Source organism: Pinus tabuliformis, chromosome 1_2 (genome assembly GCF_031772625.1).
Source record: "Pinus tabuliformis cultivar Carrire ecotype Pingquan chromosome 1_2, CPIR1, whole genome shotgun sequence".
Taxonomy (NCBI): Eukaryota; Viridiplantae; Streptophyta; class Pinopsida; order Pinales; family Pinaceae; genus Pinus; species Pinus tabuliformis.
In genome coordinates this window covers 285428916-285442338 of record NC_142298.1, presented here as the reverse complement: position 1 = coordinate 285442338, position 13423 = coordinate 285428916, and the positions used below count along the sequence as shown (strand labels likewise).

At 36.4% G+C, this 13423-nt stretch overlaps 1 pseudogene; it reads left to right on the top strand.

Annotated features, from left to right (window-relative positions):
- The first annotated feature begins 5357 nt into the window (after nt 1–5357).
- Nucleotides 5358–6177, top strand: LOC149205448 (E3 ubiquitin-protein ligase SINAT2 pseudogene; annotated as a pseudogene).
- Nucleotides 6178–13423: the final 7246 nt, after the last annotated feature.

The following is a 13423-nucleotide window of genomic DNA, read 5'->3' as shown; positions in this document are numbered from 1 at the left end:
ATCGCTAAACAGGCCAGGTTCCTCTGAGATGTAATAGACTGATTTTGTTCATCCCTGAGCTCCCAAATAGAATTGATAGCTTTTCGACCATTGGCGAACTTGTGATAGAAAGTAGTGTTAGCATCTCCCTCGTTAAGCCAAATGGCCCTGCTGCGCAGCCGCCAGCTTTCCTCTCTGCATTTCAGAATCTGTGTGCGCTCGGTAATGAGGGAATTGAACTGTTCTTTGCTTCCTTCAATAGTGTAGATGCCATCAGAAGAGGTCTCGTATGCTGCAATGGCTTTTTCAGCTTCTATTAAAGTGTGATCGTCCCTGATCCGCTTCTGGTGTGCCCAATGCTTAGACAAGCGCTTTAATTCAGCTAGTTTCCTCACAAATCCGGCCGAGAGTTCCTCCTGTTCACGAATTGGATTGTTCTGCCAATATTCGGTGACCAAGTGTATATAGGAGGGATCCTTTAACCAAGTAGAATTGAATTTAAAAGGGCTCTTGATTCTGTCATAGGAGTCAGCTGTCTCCAGAAAGATAGGGCGATGATCGGAGATGCCGCCGGAGCCGACCCACTGCCTAGTGCGAGGAAGATGGTTATAGAGGGTTTCTTTAAGCAAGAACCTGTCTAATCTTCTAGCCAAACTCTGATTCCCACTTCTGTTATTCGTCCAGGTATGTTGTAGTCTGGCAGAGGGTATGTCTACCCAGTGATGCTCCTCCAACAGGTTGGATATGGTGTCCGATAAAGGGTCTGTCAGGGCAGAGTGTCCCCATGACTCACACTGACCCATAGAGAAGTTTAAGTCGCCTCCAAGCAATATATTGTCCTCCTTCAATAGGTCAGATTCAAGTAGCGCACTCCAGAAGGGAGCCCTGCTAGAACGTGGACCATAGACGTTGACAATACGCAGGTTCATTTCCATAGAGAGTACATAGATGTCCAGGCCTATGAAGCCCCTACTGCCCCAAATGTTACTGATCTTGATAGCTTTGTTAAGGATCCCAATAGCTAAACCTCCCGATCTCCCTGATGCATCAATAGCATGAAATGTCCAGTATGGCATCCAAGATTTGAAGGACTGGATGAGAGTGTCTGCAGGACAGAGGGTCTCTTGAAGTAGAATGATATCTGGTTGAGATATGGAGAGCAATCTCCTGAGCGCTAATTTCTTGGGGGAACTAGCAAAACCCCTGCAGTTGAAAGAGAGTACCTTCATTAGGGAAGAGGGGCAGGGCCATGCTTTGCTCTAAGGGCCCAGGGGATGGTTTGTTGTCGCCCAATGGCAACTTCAGCATCGGCAGTATGTCTAGCTTTAGAAATACGCGATGGTCGACCACGAGATTGCTTAATAGGAGCTGATATAATGTCAAGGCCGAAAGCATCTCCACCTCTGTCTTTAGATCTGGATCTGAGGGCATATCGAGGGGAAAGCGGGGGGGATGGAGCAAGGGAGGCGGATATGGATGGAGTGATTATGGAGGGCGAACAAGGGGGAGAAGCGGGAGCCGGAGGCGGAATGGGGCAATGGAGGGAGGGAGGGGGAATCCCCGAAAGAGGGTCAGATCCATGAGGGCAAGGGTTCGGATGCGGAGCAGTTTCTTCAGAGGGAAATGGATGTGCCGGAGGGGAAGAGGTATGAGGGATCGATGAACTATCACCCAACTGATGAGGAAACGCTTGCGCTTGGTCAGACAAAGGACATGAAGTGGGATCAATAGCGCTGCCCGGAGGGTCATGAGTATCATCAGTAGCCTGGTTTTGCTCCGTTGAAGGCACATCCGATGCTTGCAGATCAGGGAAGTGAGGGGGAACTTCAGTAGCCTCTTCCAGTGGTCGCTGCTTACCCTTGTGAAGGAGAGGGCAATCCCGGTATAGATGTCCAACTTGGTGACATCGGCGACATCTATACGGGATCCCTTCGTAATCGATAATCTGTTTGCGCGCCAAGTCCCTCCAGTGAATAGAGATGTGTTCTTGAAGGCCACCCCTGGTGTCCAGATTGATGAGAATACGAGCATATGTCATCACTCCTGTATGGATGAAGGATCGATCATAATCCAAGTAAGAGCCCAATGCATTCCCGATTCTTCTGAAGATATCTTCAGACCAATACTGTATAGGGAGGCCTGGGAGCCGAATCCATATAGGTCCAGTGCCAATCAGCTCCGATTCGGGGTCAAACATTGGAGTCCAACGTTTAAGGAGGACTGGGGCATGTTGGAAATGCCAATGAGCAGATAAGACCCAGTCTGTGTGTTCAGCAAGGACAAATTTTATTGCAAACCAACCTCTAGCTAATATCTGTACTAAGGGGGGATCCCTCAGATGGAGTCCCCAAATATCAGATATCCATGCCTTCAATCGAGAAACCGAGTATTTCCGACCCCTTATTCGGCCCACCAAGACTTTATCGGAATGATCCATAATCTCACCCCACTGGACATCCTCCTCCAGTCTGAGAAAGACGTCCTCTGCTTTGGACTTGAAACATTTGTTCTTCCTTTTTGGATTAGGATCCTGTGGAGAACACCGTGCGCGATGCGGTAGTGGGGAGGCTCCTGAGGCAGGAGGAGGGACAGTGGAGGATGTGGGGATAGCGAAGCCGCCGGAAGTGTTAAACGGATCAGAGGGAGAAGGATGACATGGGTGACCTCCAAGGAGGGGATCTGAAGACGGTGAAACAGAGAAAGAGATGGGAGGCGGTGCAGTATGAACGTGATCCGGAACAGAAGCAGAGAAAGAAGGAGGGGGAGGGTATGAGGGAGCGCAATCCACCGTAGTTCTGAGGGTTGCCGGAGAAGAGAGGTCATGCCGGGAAGGTGTAAGGATCGGATGAGATGCCGGACAAGAGAGCGACGGATCCCCAATAGAAAAAGAAGCCTGGTTATACATACCTCGTAAAGCATTTGGGGTACGCCAGATAGGTACGCCTTCCAGAGGGTCAGTAGTGTAATCTACAGCTTCATAATCTCCCATGAGCAGCAGGTTCCAGTGACAGTAGGTCAGAGAGCAGATGTCATGGGACTGTGTTGAGGGACGAGATCGTCCACCAAAAGGGCAGATGCGTCCAGGGGAGCGGGTCAGGGATATCTCACAGGCTCAGAAACCTGCAAATATGACAAACACTAGCTAGCCATCGTCATCGATGCTCCTGCACTCCATCGCCGCCTGGTTCCGGATTGGATGGACGCGATATTTTTTATGAACTTGATTTAAATTTCATATCGGGTCCAGAATTCTATGAACATCACAATATTGGTAAAGTCATTTTATCGAAGAATGAGTGAAAAGGAACATAAAAGATGTATGGATTTTATAGTATTAGGGATATGAAATGTTTCAATATGAATCTTCCGATACTGTTTTAAATGTCTATTAGGTTTTCTAATGAATGAAAGCAAAGTTTAAAAAATACTCAAATTTTAATGAATCATAAATAAAATTTCCCTTAACTTCTTACAAATTTGAAATGGGTTTGTTGCTTACTTCAAGTTCCAAAAATAAATGGAAACCTACAAATGAAACAGAACAAGAATCAGAAATAAACTAAGGAAAATAGAAAATAAATGAAAATGAACTTGCAAATGCATACCTGGAAGGGAATTGTCTGTAAATTGTACCTCATGAATCTTCAAATTCTTCCTTGGATTTATCAAAATTCTAACTTGTTCAAAATCATCTCATTGTTTATTATAAATTAGAGTGGGCAATCAAGCTAAAGGAAATCAATTAGTCATGTTCATAAAATTTGAAATTCATAGAATTCATCATAAACGTAAATGAGAATATGCTCCCCTTTGAATTGTAACAACAATTTATTATCTTTGCTCATTTCGAATTAACTTGAGAAAAATTTGTATTGCTATAGCGACTGTTCAATAATGCCTTTAGTAAATAAACGTGATGTGTATTGCAGCATCAGATAATAAACTAAAAATCAGAATAAGATAAAGCCACTCATTGTGAAAGAATATAATTACAGATTCAAATGTGTGCACATAATAGCATGGACACCCTTAAGGTCATTTTAACCAATTTCGAGGAAAATAACATAAAATTCATGTGGTTATAGTGAAAAGTTAGATTGATTGATAATAATCAAATTGGCATTAAGCTTTTGAGGTCAAACAGTTATATTTTTCATGGGATAATGATGTCAAGAAGCTTTGTATCATTGAAACCTTCAATATATAAATTTCAAAAGAAAATCTTAGAAGAAAATCTCAAAATGAAGAAAAGTCGCTTTGAAGTGATCGGTGTCAAGTGCAAACTAAATTGAATTTAGTCAAGACATTATTCAAAATAGGTAGAGATATAGTAGAGGCATTGTTGCAATAGATTTTGATTTAAAATTAGGAAGCAAGAATTAAAAAGTTTCCGATGAGAAGGAAATGTTTCACTGAACATGTATGAGAATGGCTGATTGCTTTGCTTTATTTTTTTAATCTGCAAAACTATTAAGAATATAAAACAAACAAACTAAATTAATTATACTACTATTCTAGCCATATAAATGAAAATGACTAGGTATAGTCATATTTCCAGTGTGCCCATTCTCTCATTTTAATTCTTTCATATATACACAATTCAAATGTTAGTAATAAAAATACAAATCTAATTGAACTACGAAAAATAAATCTGTAAGTAGAATTTACAGTTATTGTTAGCAACTTAATTAAAATCTTCTTCTCTTGAAATTTCCTTTCCAATTGAATACCAATTGGATCATAGAAATCTGGATGGATTTCTATTAATAATTGAAAAGGTTTGAAAAGAGAAGATAACAGGGTAGATTGTTGAGTTGATCTTTTAGATCCAAAGGCTTGAAAAAATTGTTAATGTTATTTACAAATGTTAAACTATTAACAATCTTCCTTGAAGGAAAATTTTCCAAATAACTTTCTAATAGGCCAAAAAATGGATGAAAGTATGTCAAATAAAATGGAAAATTATTAATTGGATTAGATTGTTGGTCGGGTTTTGAAAATGCACTTTCTTGTTGATACTGCTTTTGAAAAGAAAGATGTAATTGATAAGAGATGAACATCGATTGAAATTGAAATATTAATATCTTTTGATGTTCATGGTTATCATATGAAACTTCGATTTCCCAATCGGGCAATGCATCTGTTATCACTGAAAATGCTGTAGCCAAATTTTTTTTAGCCTGGCTTAAGGACAGGGTGTTTTCGCAGCGCCAGAATTCTTTTTAGCAGTTTCGCAGCGCTACCTGTTTAGGTGATTTCGTAGCATGCTGCGAAATTGGGGATTTGTTCGAGTTTTCAGTGGAGGCCCAAATCCTATCATGCCTATTGTACACGGGTTACAACTGCTGTAGATGAGGTTGATCTGCTTAAAAGGTCTAATGTCAGATTTTTCAGATGAGATTGAAGATATCAAGGTTTACAAGGTTGTTCGTGTATTAGTTCTTCCATGTGATTGTATCTGCCAGAGGCAAAGCAACGGTTACGTAAGCAGATTTTTATTCTTGTATGTTATACCCCATGCCATCCTCAACTAATTCAGAACTCTGAGCCTATGTCCTGCCATATAAATTTCTCGAAAGTGGCTCTGAACAAAACAATTCAATGGGTTCAAATGAATGTCATTTTGATTCTTCTTGTTACTATGCCCCTTACTGACCTAAACATTCTGTTTCATCTTCTCATGTAAAAAGTTCTGGCAAGTTAAGGGTGCATAACCATTGCCCCACTAGCAGACATGAACTGGGGAATATAAGATGTTTGGCTCTTAAAAAGGTTGCAGAATTTCTGGAACTTCCTTGCAGACATCAAAAGCTTGGTTGTCACGACATATTCCCATATTATAGCAAGCTCAAACATGAACGACAATGCATGTTCAAGCCTTACAGTTGCCCTTACGCAGATTCTGAATGCTCAGTTACTAGGGACATTCCAGCGCTTGTGACTCACTTGAGAAATGATCACAAGGTGGATATGCCCAATGGCTGCACCTTCAATCATCAATATGCAAAACCTAATCCCCAGGAGGTGGAAAATGCAACATGGACGCTGACGGTGTTCAGCTGTTTTGGTCAACAATTCTGTCTTCACTTTGTAACATTCCAGCTTAGAATAGCTCCTGTGTATATGGCCTTTTTGCGCTTTATGGGTGATGATAATGAAGAAAAATTTGGCGTGCGGGCAAATGGACAAAAGCTGTAGTCAGAGAAATGGATAAAATTGCTGGGATGCTTACACCAGAGCAGGACTGGTCAGTAAGGATCGCTGCCATGCAAAAAGTTGAAGGTCTTGTTTTTGGAGGTGCTCCTGATTATGGATGCTTTCCAGCACTGTTGAAGCAGCTTGTGGGACCTTTGACTGTTCAGTTATCTGATCGTCGATCTAGTATAGTGAAGCAGGCATGCCATTTATTGAGCTTGTTGTCGAAAGAGCTATTAGGCGATTTTGAGGCCTGTGCTGAATTGTTTATACCAGTTCTCTTTAAACTTGTAGTCATAACAGTCCTTGTGATTGCTGAATTAGCAGATAATTGCATAAAGACGATGTTACGTAATTGTAAAGTTGCTCGCATTCTTCCTCGCATTGTGGATTGTGCCAAGAATGATCGTAATGCAGTTCTCCGTGCCAGGTGTTGTGATTATGCATTGTTGGTGCTAGAATATTGGGCTGATGCTCCTGAAATACAACGTTCAGCTGACCTTTATGAAGACCTCATAAAGTGTTGCGTGGGAGATGCTATGAGTGAGGTTCGTTCTATGGCAAGAACATGTTATCGCATGTTTGCAAAAACCTGGCCAGAGCGCTCGCGACGCCTATTTTCAAGTTTTGATGCTGTGATACGGAGGCTTATAAATGAAGAGGAAGAAAACATGAAGCAGCGTGAAGGATGTTTTACTGTGACACATTCTGAAGGGTTCAACATCTAAATTTCATTCGAAGAGCAGAGAATAAATCTTTCACAGTTCTCCTATCAAATTCCTAAACCACTTCATGAAGGCTATGTGAGAAAGCGCTCAGCTAGTGCTACATCTGGGACTGATGTGGGTCTAACGAAGAAAATGAAAAGCATTAGCCTTATAATTACATGTGTGTAAGTACTCTGGCCTTTTTCGGCTAGAAAATTTGATTCATGTATTTATTTCCCTTGAAAGCATTTGATGCTTTTGTAATCGGTGAACATGGACGCCACTGGAGATTGGCATATGCATACAAAAGAAATATGGAAACTGAAAATTCAGGGGTTATTGAAGACAGCAAGGAATACTGCAGTGACTTTATGCTCCAGTTGGGATTTATGAAGCTTTTTATTGGTTTGATGCTAATCAAGTTTGCTGTGATATGTAATGACAGAAGCAAGCTTCATCTTTTTAAAACTATTTAGGTTCCTAACAGCTGTACAAATGTCTGAAGAGATCATGAATCTAAGCAGAAAACGCTTCAAGATACATAGGTTCTGTTTTGACATCTACAGCAGTTTCGTAGCGCGCTACGAAACTGCTGTAGAATGCTGTTTTGTGGAAAAACAATGAATTTTGATGATGAGGTCAGCGAATGTTAAAAAGAAGGTCTCAAACACAGGAGGGAGATCATACATGGATTTCATAGCAGCTCAAATAGTGACAGGTGTAAGTTTTGAAGGGAAAGTGAAATAGTTTGTTCTTTGATAAAGTTTTCTAAAAGGCACTTTATGACCGAGTTACTAGGGTTCTGGTAGGGTTACCGGGATTTCTAGTTGGTACACCTGTTTAATCCACGAGGCATCCAGATCATATGGCATATGGTGATTATGCATTGTTAATTGAAGGTTTAAAGAACTTGGAGTGTGGTTTTTAAATGATGAAGAGGAATGGAAGACAGGGGACCGTGGATATAGGGTGATCATTTTTATCAATTAATAAGCTGTCTATACAGCTAGCATCCGAGACCAGCTTGCTCGGTGAATGTTCCCTTAACATATCTTAGCCATAACAGAAATCATACAGCTGTCCAGCATCCAAGAAGAATCATATTACGAGGAGAAAGGAATTAGTGTTTTAGTTTGATTAGGACTTTATGTAATCATAGCTCAGCACTTTTGTAATTAATGAGTTGGTTTAGAAATAGATAAGGGTAATTAATGGTAGATCATCGAGTTCTCCCTTCATGCTTGTTGAGGAGACTCAAGATAGGGATAGTTTGGGGTTTTCCTATATATGGTGAAAACTAGGATGTAATAGGGGTTGGACATTTTATACAAAAACAGAGTTATTTGGGCCATTGTAAGACTTGTGACAGTAATAGTAAAACAGTGTTGATTTCTTCTCAAGATTCTCGATGGATTATTGTGTTCAAATATAATGGTGGTGTTTTATATTATATGTTCTTTTACAGCCTTGTTATAGTACAATCACTCAGAATTCATATCCTATGCTCTGACTTCCTGTGTATTTGGCAAGCTGTGGTTTTTATGGAATATGTTTGGACATTTAATGCAAAGAGCCTTGACTTCCATGAAATGACTATGTTTTCTTGTTTACTTAGTGTATGAGACTCCATAGCCCAATGAAGACCAGTTTGATATGTATCCAACCAGCTTTTGCTTTCATGAATGAGTAAAGAGTTAGCCATCTGTTGTAGTGAAGGATTTTTATTAAGAGTTTGTGAGAGAGCCCTCTCTGATCAAAGAGGCTAATCTTTGATCTAAAGTTAGGTTGAAAGAGTTACATGAAATCTTGCTTGGTTGCAGCCCTCAGTAGTGATTTTGTGATAACAGCATCAATTGAGTGTTCACTAGTAAAGTGCTCAATATGCCAACGTAAAGTGTCAAAATTTTGAAAAATAAAATCAGAAAATAAATCTAAATTTAAACAAAATAAGTGTAAAAGAAAAAATAAAATGAAATCACTATTGGTATAACTAATGTTACAGCACAATTGGGATTGTTTTGAAATAATTTCTTTTTTACAAGGATTGGCCAAAATAATGGAATTTGAATAATTTCCAATTCCAACTTGTGAATTAGAAAGAGAATTATGATTATGAAAAGGAATGAGAGCTTGATCATGATATGAATCATAAATTGGAATGTTTTCTTGAATAGTGAAATCATGAAATAATTTGCTGCTCTAGAATGAGGATTGGTAGGAATAATTTCTAAATTGAAATGTTTCTCATTCTCATATGTTATTTGAATTTTATTGTGAGGATTCTCTTGAGAAAAATAGAAATCAACATTTTCAATGTCAGAGTAATTATCATAAACGACTTCACAATATTCTCTAGAATTTCCTTTGATCTTATCCAATATATCAAAACAAGGAGGAATAAAAATTTCATGTTCATTAATGGCAAAAGAATAATCGACAATTGTTTCTCTATCTTGATAAAAACTTATTGGTAATTCATTTAGATCAACCTCTTTATTTTCTGAAATATTATTACTAACAAGATGAGGAAAATTATCGTTGGTGAAAATATCAGAATAAAGAGAAAAACATAAATCTGAAATAATGCATTTAAAAATGTCTTTGTTTGAGAACTCTTATACATTATGCTCATTGTAAATTTCAGGTCACAGATCATTCTTTTGTCTACTCGCACTTTCTTGAAGAATTGTGCTTTGGTTCTCTGAATTTGGCACTTGCTCATCATGAAAAAAATTCAGAAATTTGTACAGCAGTTTGCGTGTTATTATTTACTCTGGTTGCTGCTTGTACTTGATGATTTGCGATCTTATTTTCTAAATTCACCGAAGAATAAATTTTATATTTCAAGGCAGCTCTTTCTCAAAAATTGTTGCTATTTCCTTCTTGCATTTGATTAGAAATGTTTTCTAAGCTTTGTGAAACCACTTCATCATAATTTATTTTCACATCCATATTGAATTCTCTTTTATGTTGGAAGGGGATGGAACAAAGCTTGAACTAATTTCATATGTATTGGGAATGGGAGGGAAAGAACAAATATATTCAAACCAATCTAGTGATTCTTCTTCTGTAGGTTTATCTTCGACTTTAAATCTTAAATAATTCAAATGAAATCGAATATTAAAATCTCTAACAGACTCATTTTCAAATCTTCATAGATATTCAATTTCATCACATACTTGTTCATAATCATAGCCGTCAAATTTACAAATGAAAATTGTAACAAATTGATCCCAGTTGTGAATTGAGGCAACTGGAAGAGTTCTACACCAGTTTCTAGCTTTTGTCGTGAATGTGAGAGTAAAAATTCTGCATAAAATGCCTTCATCAATTCCTTGAAAATCATAATTTGAAACTTTTTGAATAAATTGAAAGACATGATTAAAAGTAGAAGAATTTCTCTTACCATTAAACTTTACCTGAGACAAGAGTCTTACCACTTTGAGTGGAGTATTGAAAGACGTAGGTCCATGAATACAACTCCAAATTGGAAGTTTAAGAGGAGCCATTGTGATTAAATAAAATGTTAAAATTGAAAAAACTCCAATAGACAACAAGTTTCAAGCCCTCCTTCTAGTGCCAAAAATGTTGATGGTCAAAAATGTCTACCTCAACATTGGGGGATAACCACCAATTCTGGACCTTAAAGCAGCTCATTTTCCATTTGGAATAGTGGCTTCGACTGGTTTAATTAGGTCCAGTTACCTTTTCCTTATCGCTATTGGTTTAAGATCTATCTTTAACTACCAATAGACAGAAATATCAGATCACTTCTTTTCGCTGATTGGGCAAGAGAATGACCCTTAAGTTGATTTGGGTTTAGCCAAGCCACAACCAAAATTTTGCCTCTTTGAGAAGAGGACTTAAGAAAATGAAGACTTTAATCTAAATACAAACTTATTCTATAATACAAACAAAAGAAACTAATCCTAATCCTAATCCTATCTCAATTAGGCGGATATAGATCTAACTCAACTAAGAGCAAGATAATTAAATAATAAGGATTTAAATATGTTTGGCATATAGTTAGTATCAAACTAATGAAGTAATTCAATTAACCGACATTTGTGAATACCGAAACACATCCTATTGAGACCTCTTAACTAAAATAATAAACCAACAACACTCAAGAAGTAATTCACAAAAATGATATTGATTGTCAAATCAGTAAATCCAATAATTAAACAATAATATGTGAAAATAGTTCGCAACACATCACTATTTAATAAATCAGTTTTATAAGACATATTTATGAGTAAATAGTTACTAAGAAATCAGAATTTAATCCATAAGAGCAGAGATACATAATAACAATATTGAGACAAATTACCCATATCAACACAAGTGCACAAACATGAATAAAATGCCACATTCTTGTTATCATAAAAATGAAACTAGTATTTGAAACAATGGTATTAGAAATACCAATTTATTGAATCCGTTTCCCTGACCCTGGTTTCCAATAGTCTTTTACATTGCTTGAACTTCTGCTTTCATAACTAGAGCTTCAATAATGCAAACTCTATCCATCATACATTCAATATACAAAGGAAAAATCCTCAATAATCCTCAGATCTAACTCTCTTCCTTCCTACAATTCTAAATTTCTATTGCAGAAGTGTTTTTAGAAGTCCAAACTTGCAGAAGAGAGTAGCCTCTAATTACATTCTGCAATCTGTCATTTATAATATTTCCAAAGGTATTTTTGATAGGAAAGTTTGTTGAAAAAAATCTGCCCAATTCAATTTTATTTGCTCAAAATTTCAATCTTTAATTGTTGCAGCATTCTCATTGATTGAGATCTTTTTCTTCATATCTCTTCTATTGTTTTCCTGCAAAAAGAAATCAAAATAAATTAAGATGCAAAAATAAAATCAAGATGTCATTTTTGGCATTAAAACAAATCCAATCAAATACAATTAATTAATTGAAAATGAAATCTGAGCTTTCTATTGATGCATATGATGATTTTAATTGGCCAAGGATATTATTGATGAATGAATCTGCAATTAGAAGAGGCTTGGGCAAATGAAAATGAAGAAAATAAAACTCAGAAAATTGATTTTGTTTAAAAATTCAGAGCTTGATCTTCTACCTATTTTTAGACCCAATAAATGACTAAATCTGCTAGTGAAACCTCCTCAGAAATGTTCTCTTTGATTTTATCTTTCCAATGAGTTGTCCTATGCCCCATTTGGCCAATTAAAACTCAATCTATGAGCTTCCAAAGTTGATGAGTTAAATCTGACATAATTTTAAAAATTCTGTTGTTGAGCTAAAAATCAAAATTTTAAATAAAAATTATAATCCTAAATTAGACTCTAATTATCTAATAATTAGTTCTAATTTAATTGTTAATAATAAACTAAACTACTTATTTATTAATTAATTTAAATCACTAAAATATAATTAACTATTTATAAACTAATTAATAATTAATTTTAATTTAATTTAATTAATTATATTTTATATATTAATTAATTTAAAATTAAATATTAACTATTAATTTTTATTATAATATTAATTATATTAATTTTCCATTTCACTCATATGTATGAGTGAGTTTGGAACTTAAAAAAATAACAAATCACAAAGTTTGTTATGAGACTTATGCCTTAACGTCTTATGCCCCTTCGGGAGATCGGAGATCGGGAGGTGTCGAGGTTTTTTTTTTTAATTTGTTGCCATTGAAATCTCTGATGCGATCTTTTGATTGGGTAATTATATATATATATATATATATATATATTATTTTATTTTATTTTTTGGTTTAATTTTATTGAGGTTTAATTAAGTTATGAAATTATTTAAAGCATAATTTACTTATCTAAACTACAGCCACTTTGATAATAAAAAAATAAACAATAAACTACAGCCTTTTTGACATTTTTGATTTTCGAGATTGGTAATTTATTTGAAAACAGAAAGTTAGAATAAATTACTGAAATCTCGATGCTTCATGATTTGGCTGGGTTATGTATAAGTAAAAATGAAAAAATGTTAGTAATAACTAACGAGGGGTTAATATTTAAAATAAATACATTATTGAACTAATTTAATTACAAAAAAATGGAATATTGTACATTTTACACATTTTTAATCTAAGCGACATAAATAATTAGACTTCAAAGCAGTGCCATTTACAAACTAATTGACCAAATGAGGTGAAACAAGTATCAATGGAAAGCTTATAAAAATTGATTTTAACCAAGCAATCAAAAACGAAAATCTTAAAAAAAAATGAAAATTTAACAAAATCGTAGGATAATCAACTTAATAAAAATCTTAAAAGGGGTATAGCCAAAGAATTTATAGAAAGGGTCCCCATTATTTGAAGTGAACAAGTCAAAAATGGGGGGGTTGTGTTTTACCACAACAACTCTGCGATCATACCTGCTTGTAATGTGTTAAGGAACTCACTGGACAGCACGAGCAAGTTGAGGCCCACATTCTTCAAAGTGCTTACAATTGTTGTGTTGGCGGCCACCTCCGTGTTCAAAGCTCCATCAGGCAGCATGACTGCCCGAAAGTCCATTGACCGA